The following is a 26,211-nucleotide window of genomic DNA, read 5'->3' as shown; positions in this document are numbered from 1 at the left end:
TTGGTAATTCTTTACTATGTAAAATCTTTTTTTTTTTTTTTTTTTTTTTTTTTGAGCCACTATATAAATTATGTGAGAGTTAGATTGGCATTTAAATCTTATGAGATACACTTGCAACTATAGGAATGAATCTCAGTCCCTCTTTCAAGAACATGAGAATTCTTTTTGTACTTGAAACTAAGAAGACATCACCCATTTGATCGGATCTTAAGCTAAGACAAGATCAAACTGAGTTGCTTTTTAATAAGAAGCCAGTAATATAATACTTCTTTCACCTACTTCCTCTAGGAATATTATGCATAAGTTGGTTTACAAGTTTGTTTCTAATTGAACCCTCTTCAACATATCCATAATGAGAATCAATTGTCACTTACATTCAGAAACTGCTTAAGAATTGCTGCAGAAACAGCTGGAGCACTAGCACATTTGCCCTCTACTCATTCAATTCCCATCCTCCATAGAAATGTCATATCTTCCGGTCTGCTACTAGACGCTAACTACAACTACATAGCCATAGTATCTGATTTTAGAGACTAGCTCTTTAAACAAGTCTAGAACCAGATGCTTTCATACATATCACTTTTTTTCTATAATGAATAATGAATTCACTAACCAAAACGAGAGAAGGGGGAGGGGGGAAACAGTGAAACAAAGGCTGCACCTTAACGAAGCCAAGAAGGCCCAAAGAAAAAGCAAAACAAAGATAAAGAACAAAGGCACTAAAGGCCAAGAACAAGAGCTTAAGAGACTCAAAGACTGGAATTAATTTTTCTTATTTTTCTTTTTCTTCTTCTTAGAAGAAGAATCAATGATAAAGTCTTCATCAAGGTGGTGGCGACCTTTAGTAGAACAACAACTTCTCCCGTTACCCCAAAGTGGGAGAAAAGGGATCTTGAAATCAGAGGAATCCTCAGTTTCCGCATTGTAAGAGGAGTCTTGCCCATAGTCATTGCCATCCACACGCACAAAAATAGGATCAAGAAACGAACCTGGATCACACTCAAAAGTGGAAGAAACAGTTGGATCAAGCCTAGAAGATGGGAGAGGGAAGGGTGAGTTTGGACAAGGCTAGGGCCCCAAGGGGGGAGGGGAAAGGGAAGGGGCACATGGTCGGTAAGAGGAGATGGGACTAGCAGGCTCGGCCCACAAGGGCAGGAGGATGGGAGGAGGTTTGGAGATGGTCCTGGCCTTGAAATAGGAAAGGTGGAGGGGAGACAAGAATTGGGCCAGGCCCAGGAGAAAAAGGTTGCCCCAAGAGAGGAGGTGAGCTGGTGCAAGAGGGGCGAGAATCATGTCAATTTGCATGAGCCTTGCAATGCATTTTGCTTCTTCGGTGAAATATCGTCACTTTCTTTTTAGACTTTTGACTACCAAATAGGAAATAAAGGAAACATAGAAGAAGTTTCAACAGTTGAATCATTGTCACACGACCAACACTTTGCTACACAAAAGTAGGCCCTTTTTTCACACAAAAAACAAAACAAAAATAGGCCTTTTTGACTCTTCAAATGAATCTACTTTAATCTACTTTGGGGGGGGGGGGGGGGGGGGGGGGGGGGGGGGGGGGGGGGGCCCCCCCCCGGAGGAAACCCCCCCGCCCCCCCCTTGACCACTAAAAGGCATTCATGACTTCTCTTACAAAGGATAGGGAGAGAGGGGAAGCCCCGTGTGACTAGTAAATTATCAGCACCACAATTTCCATGCTATCACTCAAAATTTTCTTTTCTTGTTATCATCATCTCAATCATACAAACTGGTGTCTATTGGTTTAGGAGATACAAAGGGATGGGGGAGAAAGATATTGAGGGACAGAATTGTGAACTTGTTAGGGAACTACTAAGAGTCCCACATGGACCCCAATCACAGAAAATATTAGGAAGACCCAAAGAAGACTTGTACAACAAGTAAAATCACCTAAAAGCAACCCAGTCACACTCAAAAATCCTCACGAGAGTTTTATCTCTATCAGAAAGCCTCAACAATTGACGTCCATCACAAATACAAACTTTTATCCTAAGTTTGTTGCATATTCAAAGAGATTGTAACTTAGTAAAACTCTAGTAGCTTCTCTATATAAATCCATGTACAACTCAATTACAATAATATAGAAAACACAGTAACATTATTTACCATGGATGTAGGTTGGAAACATCAACCGAACCATGTAACTGAGAATGTACATGCTCAAGTAATTGGCTCCACCAATGCCAAAGCCGTTTGGGATTGTTTAGGGAAGCTTTACTCCACCTCCTCCGCTGCACGAGTTCTCCAACTCTGTCTTCATGATCTTCAAAACATCAAAAAGGGAGGTAAATCAATTCATGATTATTTGCTTAAGACTAAAATTGTTGCTAATCAATTAGCTGCTAATGGCAAAAGTATCACGAATGAGGATCTTTGTTTATATACCCTTAATGATCTTGGCCCTAACTATGCTGCTTTTGTCACTTCTGTCTCAACCAGTGAAAATTCGATTACCTTTAATGAGTTAAGTGGAACGTTGTTGACTCAAGATTGGTGGCATATATTACATGCATACCAAGTGTAAGGATCTTAGAGTTGAAGAGGTTAATCGTGTATGGAGCACAGTATCAAGACACATATGGAAATCTAAGAAATGCCTCATAGTATGAGTTCAGTAGTTCTAATTACCACAAGGTAGGGGCAAAGCGCCACTTATATTTAAATTATATTTAACAACTACTTGTTTTTCAAAGTGTGCGTAAATTGATCCCAGAGAACCTCAGTTCCCAAAAATTTCAAACCCAAAAAGAAAAAAAAAATTAGACAGAGAGAGAGAGAGAGAGAGAGAGAGAGAGAGAGAGAGAGAGAGAGAGAGAGAGAGAGAGAGAGAGAGAGACGGTGAGAGATAGGTGTTCGACCATTTCCCTCCCTCACCTCAACTGACTCTCTAGAAGCCTCTCAAATGTGGATTGAGCTCGAACATAGAACGTTACCCTAGAAACCCTATTAATAGTGACACTCCCAATCCACTCAACAGGGTATACCACCCGGATTCACATCGTCTATAATTCCTTTCCCACACCTGATTCCTTCATAAGATCCTGTGGCAGTAATCCAACGGTTCCCATTCAACTAATTAATTTTTTTAAACCCCCCCTTTGATTTTTTTGAACCGTTTGTTGGGTGCCGTTGGTTCATCCCTGCCCTATGTGGACGGGGGGCGCTGGTCCTCCCCCAGTGGCAAGTAGTACTTCATCTATGTAAATGTATTGTTGCAGCAAAATTCACACCAAGGAGGCAGGGGTGTTGTAATTTGGAATCTGGGCTGGGGGGAACTTTATTGTACCAAAATGCAAATTGGAAACAAGCTTTTCCGCTTCTTAGAAAATGAATAAACATTGCAGCATGAGATTGCGTCGAAGAACACTAAAAGCTCAGAGAACCCTTTTCCACTTCTAAATCACTTGAGGTTGTTCACCCTCACTTCAGTTTGCCTGATGTATTCAGTTTCTAATCCTATAACAAAAGAAAGAGATGTTTGCAGGTTTATTGGAAGACAGGCTTGTATGCAGAATGCCATATAATGACAATTGTGCCTATATGTATGGCCACTTGAGATACCTTTGGTGTCTCTTCACTGTGTTTACTAAATATATATTTGTAAATTTTGACTGCAGATTTTATGCATGGATTGGATGCAACACTACCAAATTAGAGTATGTATATGCTTAAGAAAAAGATACGTTTAAGATATAATAATAAAAAAAAACACTTAATACAAATCAATTAGAAAAACAAAATTTTCTCTTCATCAAAGAGGCGATAAAGACATGCTTGACAAACTTTTCATGCTCATCGAGGAAGATAAATTAAAGAATATAACTGATATATGTTAATATAATTAAAGATAATAAATTTTTTTTAACTCAATACAGAATTCAAGTTTTCTTTTATCATGATATCAAACGTCTGCTAGCTCCTTTGAGTCTTGTAGTTTTCATTACATTTCGAGATTCGCCAACTCTGCGGCGGATTTATTGGTAAGGTTGGTTCTTTCAGTTGAGTCTCCGATTGATTGGCCTATTAACAGTACATGGAATCTGCAGTTATGTAAAGCAGATTTCATTAGTTATACGACACTTTTAGTAAATGAATTTTCTTTGTACCTGATACGGAAAGATGAGAACCAAACGGGTATAACCCGAATATAACACATTGTCATACTAGTCGGGTTACACCCGGTTCTCGCGAATGTGATCGTCCGGCCGGTGGGGCTCCCTCGTTGATCGGGAAGGATTCCGTCATCCATGCCAAAGCGTCCCGCCCTATATAGCAATCATCCTTGTTATGGGTCACTCCGTGTTGAATGGGACCACGCAAGGGCATGATCCGAGGAGCATCGCCCTTGTCCGCTACTTACCAACACATGAAAGGTAACACTCCACTATAAATGCACGTCTACCCCTCCGGTGCACCTACACTTTGGCTTCTTGTGTGCTTTTGCCGAGCCTCATTCGGTTCATCATCTACTTTGCCATCGGGGCGGCTGCCCGGCACCAAGCCGGCCCGCATCTCCTTTCTTGTGGACTCATCGTCCCGGATCGAGGGGGCTCGGCGGTCCGGCATAATTGATCCGCATCGCCAATCCCTGCCGACTTTGCATGTTGAACTAGACATATTAATATAAAAATACAATTAAAAAAATGTGATCCAATACATAAGAACACCCGAGGAAAATCCTTGAAAATGAAGGATGGAAGAACGTTGGAAAATGTCGGAGAAATTAAAAAGAAGTGTTAATGACTAAACTGGTCATTCTATACATTCCGGCCTAACCACAGGTTTGTACGGTCCGACCAAGAGTTCTATGTAAATTGGTTCGACCATATGTTCTATAGGCGGACCGACCACAAACCCAAGAGTACCCGATCAAAGTGAACTTCTACTATACTTCAACTACCTAGATAAATGAATCAAGTAAACAACTCCTTTAAGAGTTATATTCCAAATCAATTTCTAATATCTTACACTATATAAACACCACAAAGTTGGCATAAGAAAATAAGTATTCATATTCTATGTGATCAATTACTTGAATTTTCTATTGAGTAGTTATGATCATATCTCATTGGTACTGACTTGCTCGTCGGAGACGTACCTCGACCACACAAGATCAAGCACGTGTTTTGCAGGAAGGATGAGCAGGATTTTGTATCAACAAGAAGAAATTTTAACTTCTTGTTCAAACGGAGCTTGTCCATATCGAGATTAGTATTGGTCAAGATCGCAACTGATTTTTATCAGGATTGATGAGATTGGTACTTATTCGTAGGTGATCTTGTATTAATGTGTCCATATATGGAAAAGGGTAAAAACATTAATTCATTAAAAAATAATAGTAAACCTAATCGACACCAATCAATGTTTTTCATCTTCTGGTCTAGCATAGGTGGACCTGAAAAGGTCAAAACATGATTTTCTCTAAAAATAATAGTAACAGTAAATTTTTCTTTAGTACAAATAGTAAACCTAATTGATACTATCCATGGTTGTATGAATTTTTTTCCTGGCTTGCCTGTGAATGGCTCTACTTAGCTCGAATATTTATATTTGCCAGCTCTTCATCCAACATCTTTCAGTAGTTCATAAGGGACAAGGATTATAATATTCTTTGCCCATTCTGCTTTATCGATGAAGAATCCACATTAGTGACCCTCTTTCTTACTTAAACAACTCAGTGTTTAGTTTTCATCAATGCTATATCTTCTAATGACATTGCATGTGAAACGAGAAATATAAATATGTATAGAAATACAAATAAAAGAAGTGATTGAACAAAGTAACAAGAACTTTTAGATGTCCTAGGAAATCAAGAACAGATGCACTTGAACTCCTCTACTTTGCTAGAATATCTATGAGTACTTGAAAGAGCAATTATAAAAAGTGATTGAATAAAGTTGTTGATGCAAAATCATACTCAACCGCTTGAACGAGTGAACTTGCAAGAATGTGCTTAACTGTGTTGGTCGAGTAATGCCTTCAACGAGCAAGTCACCAAAAAGCAAAATTTAGATAGCAGGAAACCCAATGAAATCCTTGATGCCAGAGAGAATAACACAAGAATACTTACTTCCTAATAAGGTCGTCAAGATGGCAAGACGACCAACGTGGCTGGGGCTTCGCCTAAGCAATTAGGCGACAAAGCGGCACCCAAGAGGCAATAAGGCGACCAAAGCGGTTGGGTTAATTTTTTTTCAATAAACTACTTTTATGTTGATAATCACATTTCTAATTATGAAGTTATAACAAACATTATTATGTTCAAAAATCACATTCATCTAAAAAAAAAACATTCAAGAATCATAATTATGAAATGTTATTCAAAAATGAACACAAACATAAGTTCATCTTATCAAACATCATAACATATGACAATAAACTAGATCAAGTAAGTGTTGTCTCGACCTTCCATACTTCTTGGATGCTTATTCTTTTTCAACTTGGTCTCACTTTGGTGATTTATTTCTTTTAGGATGCATTACAACCTTACCCAAGCTTTGGGTTCTTGCTTGGAAACTACTTGACATGACCATTTATCAATGCATAATTTTCAAGACAGTCTAAAGAATAAAATGGTCGAGGTGTCGAACCTCAAATCTCGGACTGAAGGCTTGGTTGAGAAGGAAGTTTCTCTTCTCACAAGAGTGGCTGAGCTCGAGGGATCTGAGCAAGCATCTGCCAAGCTTGTCAAATCATTGGAGCAACAGTTGAAGGAAAATCATAAATTGTTGTCGGAGATATTGAGGCTAGCTAAAGGTTGTCATCAAGGATCAAGCTTCTGTTCGAGTAGAAGTACAAGAACTCCAATCTCGGCTTCCTTGATCCTCTCTAGCAACCTTTGATGACTTAACTGATGAAGTTCGCATGTTGTGGACCTGGTTTCAGCTATGGTTGGAGATATGGATACAAAGATGTCTTCACTCAATAATTGACCCAAGACGTTTTTGGATTCAAGACTTCATCGATCCAAGACTTTATGATGAGCTGAAGATATCCTCGACCTTCATGGGCAATCGGCAAGGATCCTTTTCTTGGGGGTTTCCTAATTGAAGTTAATGATTTTTTAGATTCAAATTGGGAACCGGCCCCATATGAAACGGAGGTTGGTGCCAACGAAGGTGAGCAAAGTGGTTCAAGAAGCAATGATGATGGCTTGGACGAGGATGAGAAGCATGCTGCAAAAGATACTTGGTATCTTTTCTAGCTCAGTGCTTTTGATGTATAATCAAGTTTTTATTGCCTTTGTAACTCTTTTATGTTTTTGTATTGGAGATACTTTTTCTATATTACTTCATCTCCTTGTGGTCGACCCACATTGATAAGTTGTTATTATCATCTCTTTATTGTTCCAGATTGGCCAAATTTGATTTTTAAATTGTCATATATGTTCTTCACTTCATGCGGCTGAGAGATATTTGAGGCTTTGACAAGTGTGGTTGAGAAATAGTATAGTCGAGAGATATTTGCTGCTTCTTCTCGAGCATGGTAACTTGGAAAATAATATATCTATTTGCTTCTTCTTCAGAATAATTTGTTTGCTTAAAAACTAATATTCCTGCTTGAAAAAGTGAGAGGTAATTTTGCTAATCTGTATAACTAAATTAGGGTAAAATCAACCCCTTAAATCAAATAAAAAAAAATTTGTGAGATAGTCTACTGATAATACTTTCTAAGGTTGTTCGAATTCCATGACCAAGGAATCACTTGCTCGGTCTCTGAGTCATGTAGGTGGTATGCTCCAAGAGCAACCTGCTAGATTACTATGTACGGTCCTTCCTAGTTTTGAGCTAACTTTCCTTGGTTGGTCGGGTCTGATGCTGATGTCAACGAAGTACTAAGTCTCCGGGAAGGTATTGCCTCATTTTTACTTTGGTATTGTAGTAAATAGCAATTTACCTTTGATATTCTTTTAGGTGATATTTTGTCTTATCTCTTACTTCATTGAGGAGATCTATATTGACCCTCATGCCTTCAATATTTACTTCTTCGTCAAATTCTTTTTCTCTAAGGGATCCAACTTGAACCTCGACTCTCAGTAGGCAAGCCTGAATGGTGACTCTCCAGTGGTCGTCCTTGGGGTTGTTTGGTATGACCAGAGGACACTTGGCAATTCATCAACCCACCTTCCTTTTAATTGGTTGAATCTTTAATCTGTCGAACATAGTTCTATTGGTGATTTCGACCTGCCCGTTGCTTTGAGGGTAGGCTACTAAGGATAACTTGCGCTCGATCCCTTGATCTTTGCAGAATCTTTCGAGCTCTGGTTCTCTAACTATCTAGCTTCTCTCCAACTAGATTTGGCGGATTTTGTCTATTAGTCCATGTGTATGGACATCCAGGCACCGCAAATTCAAAAAGGTTTTCTTCATTAATGATTGCTCTCAAAGCCGGGAGAGCACAATAGGGCTTAAAGCTTCCACTGACTTTGTCTTTAGCCTCCAGAAGTTCATTAAAATTCCCCATGATGACGAATGGTTTATGAATCGACTGTAAAACAGAAACCAAGTGAGACAAAAACATTTTGAGATCATAATAGTGACGGGGTGCGTAAATGAACACAACCACAAAGGGACAGTCCTTCATCTCGCATCATATTATAATGGTTGAGGGATCGAATTGGATCAATTGAGTTTGAAAACCCGACGATGCTAAGACCATCAAACCTCCCTTTAACCCTTTGGTACAACCATATAAAACCCATCAAAATGTTTCCTCATTCCTTGAACTAACATTTGATGGTCCCAACATTTTGTTTCACACAGAAAAACTAAGTCAGGCTTATGTTTAATGAAATTTTTTCCCATGCATTGCTGTGTAAAATTACCATTGATACCTCTACATTCCAAGCTAATATCTTTATAATAACATATAAAGAGTTGATAAACAAAAAAATGCCAGAACCTGATGACTTTCTTCCACCACCAATTTCCCCAAGATAAACACAGCTCGGATACAGATAAAGTTATGGAAAAGAAGAATTAAAAATAGGAAAGGGAAAGAAGTAAATAGATTACACCAAATCCTATTTACGCAAAAGGAAGTAATTCAAAACGCAAAAGGAACTTTCATTATACCCACTGCTCCTCCTTATTACAGAGGTACGAAATCCTTCAATGGTAATGTATTTTTTCCCAAGTATATAACACGAAAAAGACAAATTTATCTCAATTGCTAATGGAAATAGCACAACAATCAACACAAAAGAGAACTAAAATGAACAGAAACCAAACTCTACTTAGAATACTTAATGAAAGCAACATGGCTACTGTTTGACACTTTAGTGAGAGTGCCAAGCTCAGGAGCCAACAAGCACTTGGAGGATTCTTCCCTATAAAAGAAGCCCAAACATCCACAATCCTTAGTACACCTTTCTCTACACTCAGCCACCTTCATTGGTCCATCTCCCTCAGTGTAAGCATTCATAAAATGCTCCACACCCACAACTTTGTAATAGTCCACCTTGGGCACACCCTTACCATTGTTACAAGCAGGCAACACGGGAGCAGCACAGCTCTTGCTCCACCCCAACATGCCCTTTCGGGTGGGGCAAGCCACACATTGATTATCTTCACAAACTCCCAATGACCCACATCTCGTAGGAAGCTGGCATTCACTCAAAGTTCCTTCCCTGTCAAAGAGAGTATAAGTGATCTCCCATGCTCTCCAAACATCATTGTCATCGTAAGTATAGATCTTTAAGTTACCATCATATCCTATTCTTAGCATAGAAGAAGTTGCGTTATACTTTGCCACGGCTTGAATAAAATCCCCAGAAGACACATTGTCGAACTCCACCTCGAACGTCAGATCAGAAGAAGTGGCTACAGCGATATCAGGGGTACAATGGAAGAGTAACCGTGTAAACGTTATATTCCCTTGAAATCCATTAACAGCGTCAAGATAATAACGCAAAGGCTTAATAGAATTCTTGCTCTTCATGTACATGGCCCATAACATCTTCTCCAATTCAAAACTGAAAGCACCTTCAGAGCCGTCGATTTCGGAAAGACGACTAACAAGCTTGGTAGGTCCTCCAGGGACGAAGTGATTGACCCACCAAGAGTGTATCAGTTGGGTGATCAAAACTTTGCCAAACAAATCTTTTCTTCTTATCGTATAACACCAAGTTTCCATTCGAGAGAAGCGTTAGCCCAACAACACCCTTATTGGCCGTGCCTGTTTGCCACGCAACACTGCCGTCGGCATCGGCGAGGACGAGATTGCCGTCGGTGCCGAATGTTAGAGTGGCGTTTTCTTTAACTGGTTTGCCACGGTTGGCGTCCCAAACCCAACGCATGATTGACTGGGAGCGATAGCTACCCATTAGAAGGCCAAGAGTGAAGGCATTGGGAGTGACGTTGTAGAAGCAAAGAGCAAAGGAAAATGTATAGAGACTTAAGCCACGGTAACTTGCACTGTACTCGACACTGTAATCGCCGAATTCGCCCTGATTTATGAATTTGAAGGTCTTGGAAGCAGGAACAGTGGCTAGAGCTGTTAAAGGCAATATGCTTATGAAGAAGAAGGTAACGAACCTCACTGAATGTGGAGTAGCAGTAGACATTTTGCTGCTACTTGAGATTTGGGGAAGGAAGGAAGACAGATAATCTAGTTATACATGTAGGTGGGCAGGAAGTTTCATTCATATTCTATAGACCTGAAATTCTAAAAAATTCTGATTTCTAACGTGGCTTTGTAGTATATCAATGAATGGCTTTGCATTAAGAAATAAAAAGAATGGAAATCGCTGGCACAGGGAACGTGGCACGTGCAGTATTCTTGGGGGTCGTTTGGCAATTTGTGCGTGACAATCAGTCTCCCTACACCAAATATTTTATTTGACAAAGCAGCCAAAGTGGACTTACACAAAACTCAGAGAGGCATATATGTAATATTCGTATCTCTAATTTTTTATGATATCATATATTATTATTATTATTATAAAAAAATGAACTCAAGGGACATCGATACATTTCATTTTTTTTCCCCAATACTTCTCTATATTTAATTAATGAGACTTTTGTATTAATAATAAATGATGTCTATAATGATCAATTAAAATTCTAGAAATTATTTGAATCAATTTAATTCTCAATTTCTCCCTTACTCATTTTTTAGAAAAAGAATTAACAGCCAAAGGAATATGAATAGTTTCTCGTCGAAAACTAAAAAATGTTAAATTAAAGAAAAAGAGACTACATTAAAAATGTTTAATCAATATCATACATCTAAAAGATAATCTTATTCTAAATTCTATTGCATGTTTTGGGAAATTTTTTTCTTTTTAAAATAATAAAAGCTTCATTAATTAAGAAGATTATGACGACTCGTTTCTGTCTAACCGAACACATCTGAATGGTCAAGCTTTTCCATTTACCTGTTTGACTCATCTCTCTCTTTTTCGATAATGGCTTCAGCAATGGCTGAGGACAGCCAGCTTCGAAGATGACCAGTTCTCATCAATGTCTACTGACGCTATTGTTAGGGCTTCTCAGCTTCTCTTGATAACGATATCCGGATCCTCAAGGCAAATGATTTCGGATAGATCGATGCCTTTTTTTTTTAATTTATTTCTCTATCTTCTTGGTTATGCGAAAGCGAAAATATTGATAAGAGTTTTTTATTTCTTTATTCTTAGGATTGAACAATGAGAGCATGCATTGTAAATCAATTTTTGAACACCATAACATTTAAGTAATCCTCTTGTTCATGGTTGGAATTAGTTTTAGTCACAGTAGGTTCACTACTCATGAATGAAAGACAGATATATGATAAATTAGTCGAGGGGAACTTGAAAGGACAAGTTTTAAAAAAATGCTCCCACGAAAACAAGGGTCTCTCTTTGATGTATTTTATATGGTGATTGAAGCATAGGATCAAGGACATCTGAACATGTGATCCAAGGTGAGAAGAATTAGACCTCATATGCACTTTCTTGGAGGTGGTTTTTAGGACAGGATTAGAACCTTTGTATTGTGCGGATAAGTCTTCCTTTTTTCCTGAAATCGAATGTGTAAAGTTTGGGGCCTAAGAAAGTGGAGGTTTAGGATGACCCAAGAGTTTTCTTAACCTACCAAGTGAAGCAACACATGAAACATAGTTGATATTTTTAGAATTCTCTTTCTTCTTTCCTTTCCTGGTGTAGTTATTGGAGATGGTGCGGGGAAAGGAATTGCTTTCCCCACCCAATCTCCCCCTGCATAAGCAGTATTGTTTGTGAAATTAAAAATAACCACAAGCGCACGGTATCGTGTAGCTAACAGATCGATCTCAAGGAGATATGCCACTTTAGAATTAACCTCTTAATGATAATGCGAGAGTGCAATGATTCAAAGATTTTAACTTATTAATTAAATTAAATGAGCGGTCATAATCCATACATCTAATGCAATCGAAGTGAGACAAAAAAATAAAGCAAACATAACCAACGCATAATTAATAAAAAGGCATAAAAATATGCGAAAAATAAAAGGGAAGTGATCCGAGTGTCAGCTCTGGATCTAGGGAAGGGGAGTATAATTATAATGACTTTGACCGTGGACCCTTTGTCGTAGCTTACAATCCACCGATCGGGGGAACGGATATTAGAAAGAAAAAAAAATGCAGAAAGGAAATAATCAAAGCAATAAAAGGAAAATGGAAACATTAACCAAAGAGAGACACGACTGTAGGCATCTTTGATCAAGGGCCCAGGGGAAAGGAGAACAATAAATAAATGCTGAAAGTAAATCCTAAATTAATAATATGAAGGGGTAGATAGAAGTGAGAATGGAGGGGGGAGAAGAGAAGATTATTGAAGAATGTTACTTACTTGCATCTTTGAACTTCAAATAATAAAAAAGAATTGAACTAACTATTCAAATCTCAACCAACCCTAACAACAGGGTCTAGAATAATTAAGATCTGCAATTGCTAGACCTAGAGAAAAACGAATCCTCAAACTTGAAACTTGAAACTTAAACTTGAAATTGAACTTAAAATTACATTATATAGAAAAATTAAACCTAAATATTCAATCTAAAAATTAGAATCTCACAAAAGCAATCAAAGAAAACTAGAGAAATCCTAAATAAACTAAAGAGAAAAGAAAGAGTGCTTCTCCTAGGCTCTCAAACACGTCATCCCTTGCTGAAGTATGCTCTCCTTTTATAGAGTTTACATGGGATATGAGTCTTGATAGAGCTTGAATCAAACTAAGAGTTCCTATCTGACTCAATCAATTAGGGTTTTGGCGTACTAATCAGATTAACTTAGAGAGATCAAATACACAATTCCACCATTGGATTTGAAGATCAAGAAGTCGTGAAGCTCTCCTCTTAAAATCAGCTTGATCAAACACCGGATGATCATTCGATGAAAAGTTTGATCAAAATTGGATAGAGACATTCAAAAACGGACTGGATTGTTCCATCTTCCTTCTTTGAATATAATTCTTTTTCCTCTTTTTCTTTCTTTGATCAAGTCCCAAATAGGAAATAAGATATTTAAGTATGCAATGACTCTTTTTCTCTATTAAGACTCTCTCAATAATACCTCTGTAGATTTGATTGATAATTTCTAATCTCAGTTGCAAATAAAAATTTGCTTCTTTATCTCTAAAATATTTTGGAGTTGGGCCATAATCACATCTCTAGCCCATCATGCTCCAAATCAGGCTCATTTTCGCACTTGAGAATTTGAACAGATCTCTTGACGTTTAAAATTGCATATTTCATACCCAAAACTCCAAATATTTGCTTAAATCTTAAAAAGTCCTAAAATCTACAAAAACAACATAAAACCCAAGGTAGCTCCACTCTAAGCGTATAAAATGCATGCTTTATGCCCTAAGATTTCACACATAAATGTGCTCATTAGATTCCCCCAGACTTAGACTAAGCTTGTCCTCAAGTAAGAATAAAAGAAAAAAATACAAATGTAGGTAATAAACTAATGCAACAAAATAAGATCCTAACTCACTTTCGTAGGAATCACGGTTACACTTAGCATATGCAACAAGCCTTTAAACCACTAGGTTACCCCTAGAGGACGAGTTTTGTCTCGTGGATGTTTGCAAATAATATACATCCAAAATTCCAATTCAACTAAAAATAAAACATTGCAAATTTCAACTCTAATAATTAGTAAGTACTCATACAGGATCAATAGCTACGACAATTTTTCTCACCATCGATTTAAGATCCCCCCACATTTGAACTTTATTACCCCATATTGATTCTTGAGACTAAGCATATATCTCAATCAAAGACTCACCTTATATTTTTCAAGTACACCTCTCCTTCAAGCAAAACCACTTATAGAGTAAGAGGACTAAGGACTTAGGTTTTGAAGTATTTTTGACCAAACAATTTTACCAAGGCATTGATGACACTTGTATTTATCTCTCTTTTTTTCTTTTGAGTAGTGAACTCTACTTTACTCTACTACAGTTGGTTTGAATGACATGGTAGAGCGAACACCAGAAACCCAAGTTACTTTGTAGCTTTGCTTTGCATATGCACACATAGACAATGATGCAAATTTTTTTTTCAATAATCTCATTCCTAAGAGTTTTGATCAAGTCACTTCAATTCCTGAGTCGGAGTGCCCTGTCCAGTTCCAAGGAATTCAACTTTTACTTTCTACTCTTTTTTATTTTTCCTTTAAATTCTTTTTTTTTTTTTGAACTTTTGTCATACCATACAAAAAATTGATCTCAACTCCTAGCCAAAGAAACAAGGACCCACGAAACCCATAGATAGTCCAATGCCTTAAGTTAAGGACTTTTTATTTTTCTAAGGAAAGTCCCATATCAAAATATATATATACAAGTTACCTTCCTCTCAACAGGGTTTTTATGTGTTCACGATAGGTACCAAAATCACTCTCACTTCACACATCATAGCAATTGAAAAAATATGTATACTAATCAAAAGTCAAAGTTAAAATATACAAAGAAGCTATCCCCCCCCCCCCCCCCCCCCACACACACACACTTAAGTAATGCAATGTCCTTAATGCATGCATGAAAAGATAAACAAGGAAGACAAAATAAGGGGTATACCTTTCAGTCAAGATGTGCTTATCATGGGAAGCTTTAATCTTATCTTTAATATCAATGTATGATGGAGAAAACACTCTAAATAAGAAAAACCATGAATAGAAAAGTCATCCCTAAAGACTTCAAGAAAAACCTTTACCATGTAAGAGAAATTTCTCATCATCCGTTGAGGCTCTCTAGAAGGTTTAGCATCATTCATAAGATGAATATGATATTGTACAATGGAAGAGCTTAGACCTTTGATATTAGTGATAGACCAACTCAATGCTTCCCTATTATCATTCAACAGTGTGATCAACTCTTCTGCTTTGTCAGAAGTTATAGTAGAGACAACAATGACAAGAAGAGAATTTGTCCCAATAAAGCATACTTCAAATTAGAAGGCAACTATTAAAATTATAGCTTGGAAGGTTTAATTATTGAGGGCTTAGGAATGGAGATGGATAGGGGTTTAATAGTTCTAAAGGTGTGTGAAAATTTAAGACTTCAGAAAAGAAACTTTCACTATCATCATCCAACATATCCATACATTCTTGAAATTCAAAATCAAAATCAATCTCAAAGTTGATAATCAAATTATTGAGAAAATCCAAAGACTCATCAAGCATATTGATCTCTTCTTTTATTTGTGGTTGTTTTCCTATCCTAAACATATTAAACTCCACAGATTGATTTCCAAAAGACAACCGCAAGAGGCCATTTCGACAGTTGATTAATGCATTACTAGTAGTCAAAAATGGTCTTCTTAGAATTATTGGGATTTCATCATTAATTGAAAAATGTTTAGTATCTAGTACAACGAAATCAATTGGAAAAATAAATTCTCCCACCTTCAGTAAAACATCTTCAACCATCCCTTTAGGAATCTTAACTGACCTATTTGCCAACTGAAGAGTAGTTCTAGTTGTTTTCAATTATCCTAATCCTATGTTGCTTATAAACATGGTAAGGCAAAAGATTCACACTTGTACCAAGATCAAATAAAGCATGTTCAATGTGTGTATTGCCTATGACACAAGCTATGGTAGGGCTCCCTAGATCCTTATACTTGGCTGTTATAGGTTGAGTAATTATAGAACTAATGTTACCTGCCAAGAACGTCTTTCTGAGAATGCTAGTGATTATTTTATGAGTGCATAAATCTTTCAACACTTTCGCATAGGCGGGGATTTGAGATATGACATCTAAAAGATGGATATTCACTTCTACCGAAGATTTAAAGTATCCCACGATACTAGCCGATACATATCCATATTTGACCCAACCGATAAAATACGATACGATACGATACATCTTGATACGTCTCTCCATTAAATTACATTAAAATACATTAGCCAAAGCGATACAATACTCGATACAGGACGATACGTCTCTTAAAATCACCTGACCGATATGATACTCGATACCGATACTTTAAACCTTGCTTCTACCTTTTTGAAGACATCAAAATTTTTCTCCATAGTTGTAGTCTTCTTCTTATTAACTAGACGGTTGGGATAAGGGGCCTTAGGAACATAAGAACTCTCATTTGAAATTTTTTCTTTTCTCATAATTTCAGATAGTGGTTTAGCAAACTTAGGTACCGCTACAGTAATTGGCTCATCCTCAACTTCTATGGGTTTTTCAGGACAAACCTTTGTTAGGAGATATTTGAACATTCTCTTCATCACAGTAGTTACGAATCTCGTTCTTTATATTAATATGTGGCTCACCTGTTAAATACCCTTTCCCACTTCTCAATGCAGATACAAATTAATTGAAGCTAAAGAAGAAGGGGATGATTCAACTTGGTTGACTTGATTTGATAAATTTGATGGTCTTTGTTGAATCTGAATCCTAGGATTTAACTCAAACTGGCTAGGCATTTTACCTTTTTCTCGCTCAGACAACCCATTTGCAAGAGTGGAAATTTGTTTTTCTATATTATGCATAGAAGTCATGAAGGTGCTGGAAAGTACTTCCATATCCTTCTCTAAGGTAGAGAGACGCGAAAACTCCAGATTATTACCTCTATTGAAACCAGGTGATGATTGATTTGTACAATGAGAGGCATATGAGATACAATAGGTGGATTGACAAGCCTAACTAAATTGGCATTCTGAAAATTTGGGGCTTGAGGGAACTGGAAATCTTGATTATGAGAAAATTGTGCACTTTGTTTTAAGGGGCACCAAAGTGATTTTGTGTGGAATTATTGCTTAATCCATTTTGGTTTTGCCTTTGAGACAATGAAAAGTTAGCATGATTCTTCCACCCAGGATTGTACGTGTTAGTGTATGGGTTTGAAAACATCGCACTAACATTTTCATGTTTGCCTCCAGAATAGCTAGGGCATTCCTCAATTACATGTGTAGTAGACCGACACCATGAACACATAGCAATAGATTTGTCAATAAAATGTGCTTGACTTGGCGAGCTTGAATGGTGACTCTCCAGCGGTCGTCCTTGGGGTTGTTCGGTATGACCAGAGGACACTTGGCGATTCATTAACCCACCTTCCTTTTAGTTCATTAAGCCTTTTCTTTAATCCGTCAAGCATAGTTTTATTGGTGACTTTGACCTGCCCGTTGCTCTGAGGGTAGGCTACTGAGGATAACTTGTGCTCGATCCTTTGATCTTTGCAAGAATCTTTCGAACTCGGGTTCTCTAACTATCTAGCTTCCCTCTAACTAGATTTGGCGAATTTTGTATATTAGTCCATGTAGGGCTGCAAATGGGCTAGGCTGGGCCTAGCTTTTGCAATCCCAAGCCTAGCCCTAAATGTTCTAATCTAAGCCAATTCCCGCCATGACCCTAGTTCAAGGCCAAGGATTATTGTCCCTGGCCCTAAACCCTAAAAGGCCAAGCCAAGCCCATTCCCGCCCTAATTGGGCCGGGTCGAGATGAGTTGGCCCTGATTAGCCTTGACCTTGATTGGCCCTGATTGGCCCTATCCTTGACCCTGATTGGCCCCGTCCCTGGCCCTGACCCTGATTAGCCTTGTCCCTGGCTCTGATTGACCCTATCTTGGCCCTAACCTTAATTGTTCCTATCTTTGGACCTAAAATATCAAATGTAAATTTGTAAAAATATAAAAAAGTATCACAAGTAAACTGAAAATAAAATTCATAGAAATATAAGATGATTCAAGCTCATACAAAATGATAAAATAGTCAGTAAGTTAATAGTGTTGCTTTAAACATAAATAAATTCATACTTCATAATTCTATATTGAGCTCTGAAGGTCTCCCATTGCTTTGGTGATGGAAATTGAAAACATCTCCCATTGATATCCTTATTCAACAAAAAAAAAAATCCATATTTAAAACTTTGTTAACAAGTAAATCAACAATAATTTAGTATTGATATTTTTTTCGTAGTTAAAGAAAATGATATTCTAGTTACGAACATAACTATCTCTCCTTAATAAGCTTTTTTTTTTTCCTGAAATATCACATTGGAGGCAAAAGAAAGATGTCAATATTCATGATGAGAAGTTGGGGTGTAGATTTGTTAGATATTAATTCTCTATATACTAGATTTTATTATTTATAATATATTATATCGCCTTAGTACAGAAGAAAAAAAAATCAATGATTTTTTAGAACTAAAATGACTTAGTTTAAAAAATAAAAATTATCTTAAAAATAATATAAAAAATGAACTCATAGTCTAATATGATCAAAATGACTTAAGGTCAAAATCGAGACTTATAGTTATATCAATGTTAATATGAAGATTAGGGCAAAAATCTAGTACATGATCAGGGTCAAATTAACATTAAGACTAGAGCCAAAATTAGGGTCAAGATTGGGTCAAAATCAGATGGATGCTTACTACATTGGTAGTGAGGATATAATTCATTTTTATTAATTTTTTTATAAAACATGATCATGTTTTCAAAATATGACAGGTGTCAAGTATTCACCCATGTGGATTAGAATTAATTCCTCTCCATATGGGTGGAAGGTCCAGACTCAAATCAGGGCCAAAATCATGGGCCTTGATCAAGGCCAAGATTAGGGTCAGAATCAGAGCCAAGATCAGGGCCAAAATTAGGGACACGATCAGAGCCAAAATCAAGGACGGGCCGAGATGGGCTGGGCGGGCCAGAGAGTAATCCTAGGCCCGCCCTTGGCCCTAGTTCAGGGCCAGAATATTTTGGCCTTAACCCGCCCTTAGGGCCAAAATCATTAGCCCAAGCCCTATTCGGGCTCAGGGCAGGCTTAGGGTGGGTTAGGGCCGCCAGATCCAAACTTGCACCCCTATCTCAACTATGACCTTCAATCATTTTGATCATATTAGACCATGAGTTCACTTTTTATATTATTTTTATTTTTCGAACTAAGTCATTTTAGTTCTCAAAAATCATTGATTTTTTTTTTTTTTGTACTAAGGAGAGATAATATATTATAAAGCTAGTATATAGAGAATTAATATCTAACAAATCTACACCCTAACTTCTCATCATGAATATGGACATCTTTCTTTTGCCTCCAATATGATATTTCAGAGGAAAAAAAAAAAAAACAAAAACTTATTAAGGACAGATAACTATGTCTGTACTTAAATTATCATTTTCTTTAACTACGAAAAAAAATATCATTACTAAATTATCGTTGATTTACTTGTTAACAAAGTTTTGAATATGAATATTTTTGTTGAATAAGGATATCAATGGGAGAGGTTTTCAATTTCCATCACCAAAGCAATGGGAGACTTTCACAGCACAATATAGAATTATGGAGTATTAATTTATTTATGTTTAAAGCAACACTATCAACTTATTGACTATTTTATCATTTTGTATGAGCTTGAATCATCTTTTATATATATATATATATATATATATATATATATATATATATATATATATATATATATATATATATATATATATATATATATATATATAAAAGTATGAACTCAATTGTAGATGGCTACATTTAGTATTCCACAATTACCCCTCTGAATTGACACAATTTTAATTTGGTAATCCGTTGCATTAATTGAGAAGTATGTCTACAATTGTAAATACAGATTATTGAATTCATTATATTTATTAATTTGTTTGTATTTCATTTTCCAATTAATCATTGTGGTAAGCAAATACGAAGAACAAGAAATCAAATTAAATTATCATATTATCATTCAATTATGGAGATGATCCTCATATAGAATTAAATTAAATTAGAATTTGGTATTCCTTTGTATTAATTGAGAAGTATGTGTACAATTGTGAATGCAAATTATTTAATTCATTTTATTTCAAATTAAATTATCATATTATCATTCAATTATGGAGATGATCCTTATTTGGAATTAAATTTATTTTTGAATGAAATCAGTGAACAATGATTGAGGCGCTGATAACCCTTATAACCGTTTTTTTAATTGTCATTTTATTTCAAATTAAATTATCATTCACTCAATGAAGAATCCACAATTTCATTAAATTATGGAGAGAATCCACAATTGGAATTATTCACTAAATGAAGACTGAACGGCTGTCTGATTACTGTTAACCGTTATGGTAAGTGGAATTGAATTGATAACCCTTATAACCGTTTTTCCAATTATCATTTTATTTCAAATTAAATTATCATTCACTCAATGAAGAATCCACAATTTCATTAAATTATGGAAAGAATCTACAATTGGAATTATTCACTGAATGAAGACTAAACGGCTGTCTGATTACTGTTAACCGTTATGGTAAATGGAATTGAATTTGGTATGGAATCACTCAATGAAGAGTGAACGTCCAATAACCCTGACTCTTTTTTTTTTTTTTTTTTTTTTTTTGTAGAGTCCAATATCCCTGATTACCGTCATAGATCTCAAATAATTTACAAATAGGACTATTAAGCTGCCCAAATAATCCCATACATATTGAACAATTCCTCCCTGCAACTCTCTTCCATCGAAGGAAACAATTCTTGGATCTTAAATTTTTGAACAGTTGCAGCTCCATTGTCAATCTAACCACGTCCATTCTGAGAATTGAATTTGTCACTCTGACAGCACCTACAGCAATTGTACAGGTATGTTAAAATCACCATTAACATATGAATTCTTCTAAATTGTTTTATTTTATCCTTCTCCTTGCAACTCTCTGCCACTAAAGGGAATTAATATGGTGAATTTCACTCCTCATTCTGCCCAAAACTAATTAGAATCACCTCCCATACCCATTGCATAACCCTCCCTACTCCCTCGCCTGTCTGTGCAAACCAGAAACCCCTACCCCTTGTTGTCGCACCCGTCACAATACCATCCCAACAAAATTGTTGAACTCGTGTGTATCATTTTCCAATGATTGTTTTTGGAATCTTTTAGTATGTCATTTTCTCATTAGTCTCCCCATATAATTGTTGTTTTAGTATGTCATTTTCTCATGTGTATAATTGTTGTTTTTAGCAGCGCAGTGGGAAAACAGACGCAAGTGCTGGGACATCTGCGGAAAGACCGAAGAGGACCATTGGTATGTTATGATAGAATTAATATTCTTTAGTTTGGTTAGGGAGACTCCGTTTTAACCCATACGTAGAATTATGCCTTTTTGGTTTGGTACTACTAACAATTGTCTACGTAGGTTCTATGCCTCATTGGTTTGAACTCACATATTTTAGTATTATTCCTATAACAGTCCTTAAACATTCTTTACCTCTGAATCAGTGAACCAGTTCTAAAGGTATGTTAAAAGTCTTGCCATTCTAAGAAATTGTTTTCGGCTGATTAACCTACATCACTTAATTTTAAGGTATGTTTAAATTAACTTTAGTATCGTTATCTATTGTTACTTTGCATGTTGTGAACACCAGTTAATATATTTGATTTATCTTTTGAATAATTTAATTCATCCAACAAACAAATAGAAAACAAACAGGGAATACAGTTTGGTCAGATCATATTTATGGGCCACCATTCAAAAGTTACTGCTAACAACAAATATGAGGGCCATAAATGACTCCAGATTCAGTGAATACTTATTGAGGGTGGGAAATGGAGAAGAACCCACAGAAGAAGAAGATATGACCAAAATACCACAGGAAATGTTGATCAAAATGGAAGATGAAAAAACATAAAAAGAAGAATTAATAAATGAAATATTCCCTGAACAACAACAGCAGCTCTACTCAACAAAAGAGATCACAGAAAGAGCTATTTTAGCAACTAAAAATGAAATAGTTGACAATATAAATGAGATAATGACTGATACATTCCAAGGTGAACGTTTGATATACTATAGCTATGATTCAGCAATAGATGATGCAGACACACAATACCCTGATGAATTTCTCAATTCATTGGCACCAAATGGATTGCCACCTCATCGTTTGATATTGAAAAAAAATTGCCCTGTGATGCTGCTAAGAAACTTAAATCCTGTACAAGGAGAATGCAATGGAACAAAATTGGTTTGTCGACAACTTCAAAAGAGTGTAATCCTAACTGAAATTGCAGTTGGTCAGTTCCAGGGAAACTTGGTTCCAATTCCAAGAATACCATTATGCATGGCAGAAAATGAAAGATATCCATTTCGTCTAAAAAGAAAGTAGTTCCCAATTTGTCTAAGTTTTGCAATGACGATTAACAAGTCACAAGGACAAACAATACCAAAGGTCGGAATCTATCTACCTGAACCAGTATTCTTACATGGACAACTATACGTTGTATTATCAAGAGGAATCTCAATGTCAACAACAAAAGTATGCATCAAAAAGAAAAACAAAGCATCAAAATTAGAAAATTACACAAAGAATGTGGTCTACAAAGAAGTTCTTATTAAAAGGTAATAAAAAAACAACATTTAATATACATTACTATAAACATAACTATATATTACTCATCACATTCATCAACATCGATGTTTACAGAACTGAAGAAGCAACATCGATTACTCCATAAGAAGCAACAGAGTCTAAAAAAAAAATCCACCAAATCCTGATCAACTTGTCTGAATGTTTAAAATCTTCTTGCATGCTTGTATAGTTTCAACATTCATCAATTTACACCTCTATTGCTGCCATTGTTGTTTCACTGGGGAACAAGTCTTACTCCCCCGGAGAGGGGGGGATGAGAAAAAAAAAAACACATCACAAAAACAAAAAACAAACATAATTTTTAAACCAATCAATATGTCAAACGTTCTTAAAAATCAACCAAAAGGATAATCCTCCAAAACGACTCTACCACTCTAATAATAAATCAACGTGAATAAACCAATTAATATTTTAGATCTAAGGACAAGACCAATTAAGGCTAGGGCTAACATAGGGTCAATCAGGGCCAGGGACAAAGCTAATCAAGGTCAGGACCAAGGACAGGGCCAATCAGGGCTAGGGACAGGGCCAATCAGGGCCAGGGTCAGGACCAATCAGGGCCAGGGTCAAGTCAGGGCCAATCAGGGTCAGGGTCAGGTCAAGGCCAATTAGGGTCAAGGCCAGGGTCAAGTCAGGGCCAATTAGGGTCAGGGCCAGGGACAATCAAGGCCAATCAGGGTCAGGGCCAACCCATCCCGACCCAGCCCAATTAGGCCCAATTAGGGAGGGAATGGGCTTGGCTTGGCCCTGTAGGGCTTAGGGCTAGGGACAATAATCCTTGGCCCTGAACTAGGGTCAGGGCGGGAATAGGCTCAGATTAGAACATATAGGGCTAGGCTTGGGATTGCAAAAGCCTGACCTAGCTCGGCCTAGTTGCAGCCCTAAGTTGAGACTTATAGTTATATCAATGTTAATATGAAGATTAAAGTAAAAATCTAATACATGATCAAAGTCAAATTAACATTAAGACTAGACTCAAAATTAGGGTCAAGATGGGGCCAAAATCAGATGGATGCTTACTACATTGGTAATGAGGATATAATTTATTTTTATTAATTTTTTACAAAATATGATCATGTTTTTAAAATTCTACATGTGTCAAGTATTCACTCATGTGGATTAGAATTAATTCCTCTCTATATGGGTGAAGGGTCCAGACTCAAATCAGGGCTAAAATCAGGGCCAAAATCATGGGCCTAGATCAGGGCCAGGATAAGGGTTAGAATCAGGGCCCAAATCAGGGCTAAAATCAAGGCCAATATCAAGGTCAAGATCAGGGCAAAAATCGGGGCCAGAATCAATGCCAAAATCAGGGCCAAAATCAGGGCTGAAATCAGGGACGGGCCAAGATGGGCTGGGCAGGCCAGAGAGTATTCCCAAGGCCACCCTTGGCCCTAACCTGACCTTAGGGCCAAAATTTTGAGCCCAAGCCCTATTCGGGCTCAAGGCGGGCTCAGGGCGGGGTCAGGGCTGCCAAGGCTAAACTTGCACCCCTAGAGGAAACCAACCACAAAGTCTCAGACTAAAGAGCAAGAGAACTAAAGAAGAATTGCAATTCAAAGAGAAAGAAAACCCAATGCTTAACATATAAAACCTTAAACTCAAAACAAGAGTTTAAATATAAACACTAGAAAGGACTGAAATGCCCCTCTAAATGAAAATAAACTACAACTAAACCACTTAAACAGAGAATGACCAATATGCCCATATCAAGAGATAGATTCCAACACCACCCAATTCACATCTTAGCCCACTGTACTCATTAGCAAATCTTCTTCTAAGGAAATAACTCATATGCAACTCATCATGTACATGCCCAATTTACATCTTGCAAATGCTGAATTCCTACCCACCCTTTAGTGATTTACACAGTTTTCCACCTCTCATTGTAATATCTCTAACAAAATCATTATTCCCCATCCAAAATGAAGTTGTGCATCCATGTCTCAGCTTTCTTTATAATACCATTAAACCACCAATACACGGAGAGAAATTGTGAATGAGAATACTCGAGATCACTGATCGAACAAGTTCAACTCTTCCTTCCTATGATATTAACTTATTTACTTGCCTTTCCAGCCCTGTAGTTGACCATTTTTTCAATTCACCAACAGTAATCCCTACTCCTTGGAAACCCTTCCTTTAAAGATATCCACCTTCTCTTTGGAAACTTTCTAATAAAACCTCAATACCTCTGAAACACCTATATATATATACCCAAAACCTTTTCATAAACTCATTCTTCTGTAACTTGTACGATTTTCTAGGTTTGCGCTTCTTTTCTCTTCTGATCAGGTTCACTTTCTATTCCTTCTTCCTTCCGACCTTCATAAGTTTTCAGGTTTTCTTGATTAGGATTTCTCTGATGAATATATTTCTCTAAATTCTCGCTGTTTTTACTAAATTTATCCATCGTTGCTGCAGTTTACAAAGTGATCGGGTTAGTTTTATCTTGATTCATAGCTTCTGAAATCAAAGTACATAGTTGAGGTCGATCGAGTCGAGGTGCCTTCTATTTACGATCCATTTACTGAGGCTAAGGACTCAAGTGCCCTGGAGCTAAGGAGTATGTACACATACGTATACAACTGAGGAATGGAAAGAAGAGCTTGACAACACTACGTACAAGGTCTGAAACGAGAGTATAGTTGTGAGAACATTCTTAAGGATCTTAAGAAAGAGTTCCGTTGCAATGGTAGTGTTGTGGTGGATGACAAATTGGGTGGTACAGTTATTCAGCTCCGAGGGATCAATGAAAGAACGTCTCTAGGTTTCCGATTAAAGCTGGGATTGCAAAGAAAGAACACTTCAAGATTCATGGTTTCTAAGTTCTGAGAGCTGAGGTTGACGTTGTTCATGTTCAATTATTAGGGTCTTTCCTTTTGGTTTTTCCTTCCGTTCTCGTATGCTTTGTTACGTTTAACTTTTTAGGGTGAGTTTGGTAACCGACCAAAACACAGTTTTTGTGTTCCTTCGTTTTCAAAACGCCAAAAATCATTTGGTAAAATGGGATCTTCCTTCAATTATAAGAAACAAAGAAACATAGCGGTCCAATTTTTGTTTGAGAAGACTTTTTGCAAAACAACTTTAACTTGTTTCGATTCTTGAATACAAAAAACATGTCTAAAAATTACGTCAAAGAGGGACATTCGATCCAAATTTCATTCACCCAACTTCTAACTCCTTCCTGCTTTTATAAGATTTTTTTTTCTTTTTTTAAAGTCTCGATTATTTCAAACGTTCTTGGCTAGAAATTGTGGTCAAACCACCGTTCTTTGATAAAAACGCTAGAAAACGATTCTCACTTAAAACGTTGTTCATAAAAAAGACTGTTATCAAATA

General features: G+C 36.8%; 2 pseudogenes; one reads left to right on the top strand and one right to left on the bottom strand.

Annotated features, from left to right (window-relative positions):
• Positions 1–9,096: 9,096 nt before the first annotated feature.
• Positions 9,097–10,623, bottom strand: LOC149002503 (epidermis-specific secreted glycoprotein EP1 pseudogene; annotated as a pseudogene).
• Positions 10,624–22,254: 11,631 nt separating this feature from the next.
• On the top strand, positions 22,255–25,726 carry LOC149002502 (protein translation factor SUI1 homolog 2 pseudogene; annotated as a pseudogene).
• Positions 25,727–26,211: the final 485 nt, after the last annotated feature.

The sequence above is a fragment of the Hakea prostrata genome, chromosome 10 (genome assembly GCF_041222555.1).
Source record: "Hakea prostrata isolate BN-2017 chromosome 10, UWA_Hpros_2, whole genome shotgun sequence".
Lineage (NCBI taxonomy): Eukaryota > Viridiplantae > Streptophyta > Magnoliopsida > Proteales > Proteaceae > Hakea > Hakea prostrata.
Note: the sequence above shows the minus strand (reverse complement) of the source record. Positions and strands in the feature narration are given on the sequence as shown.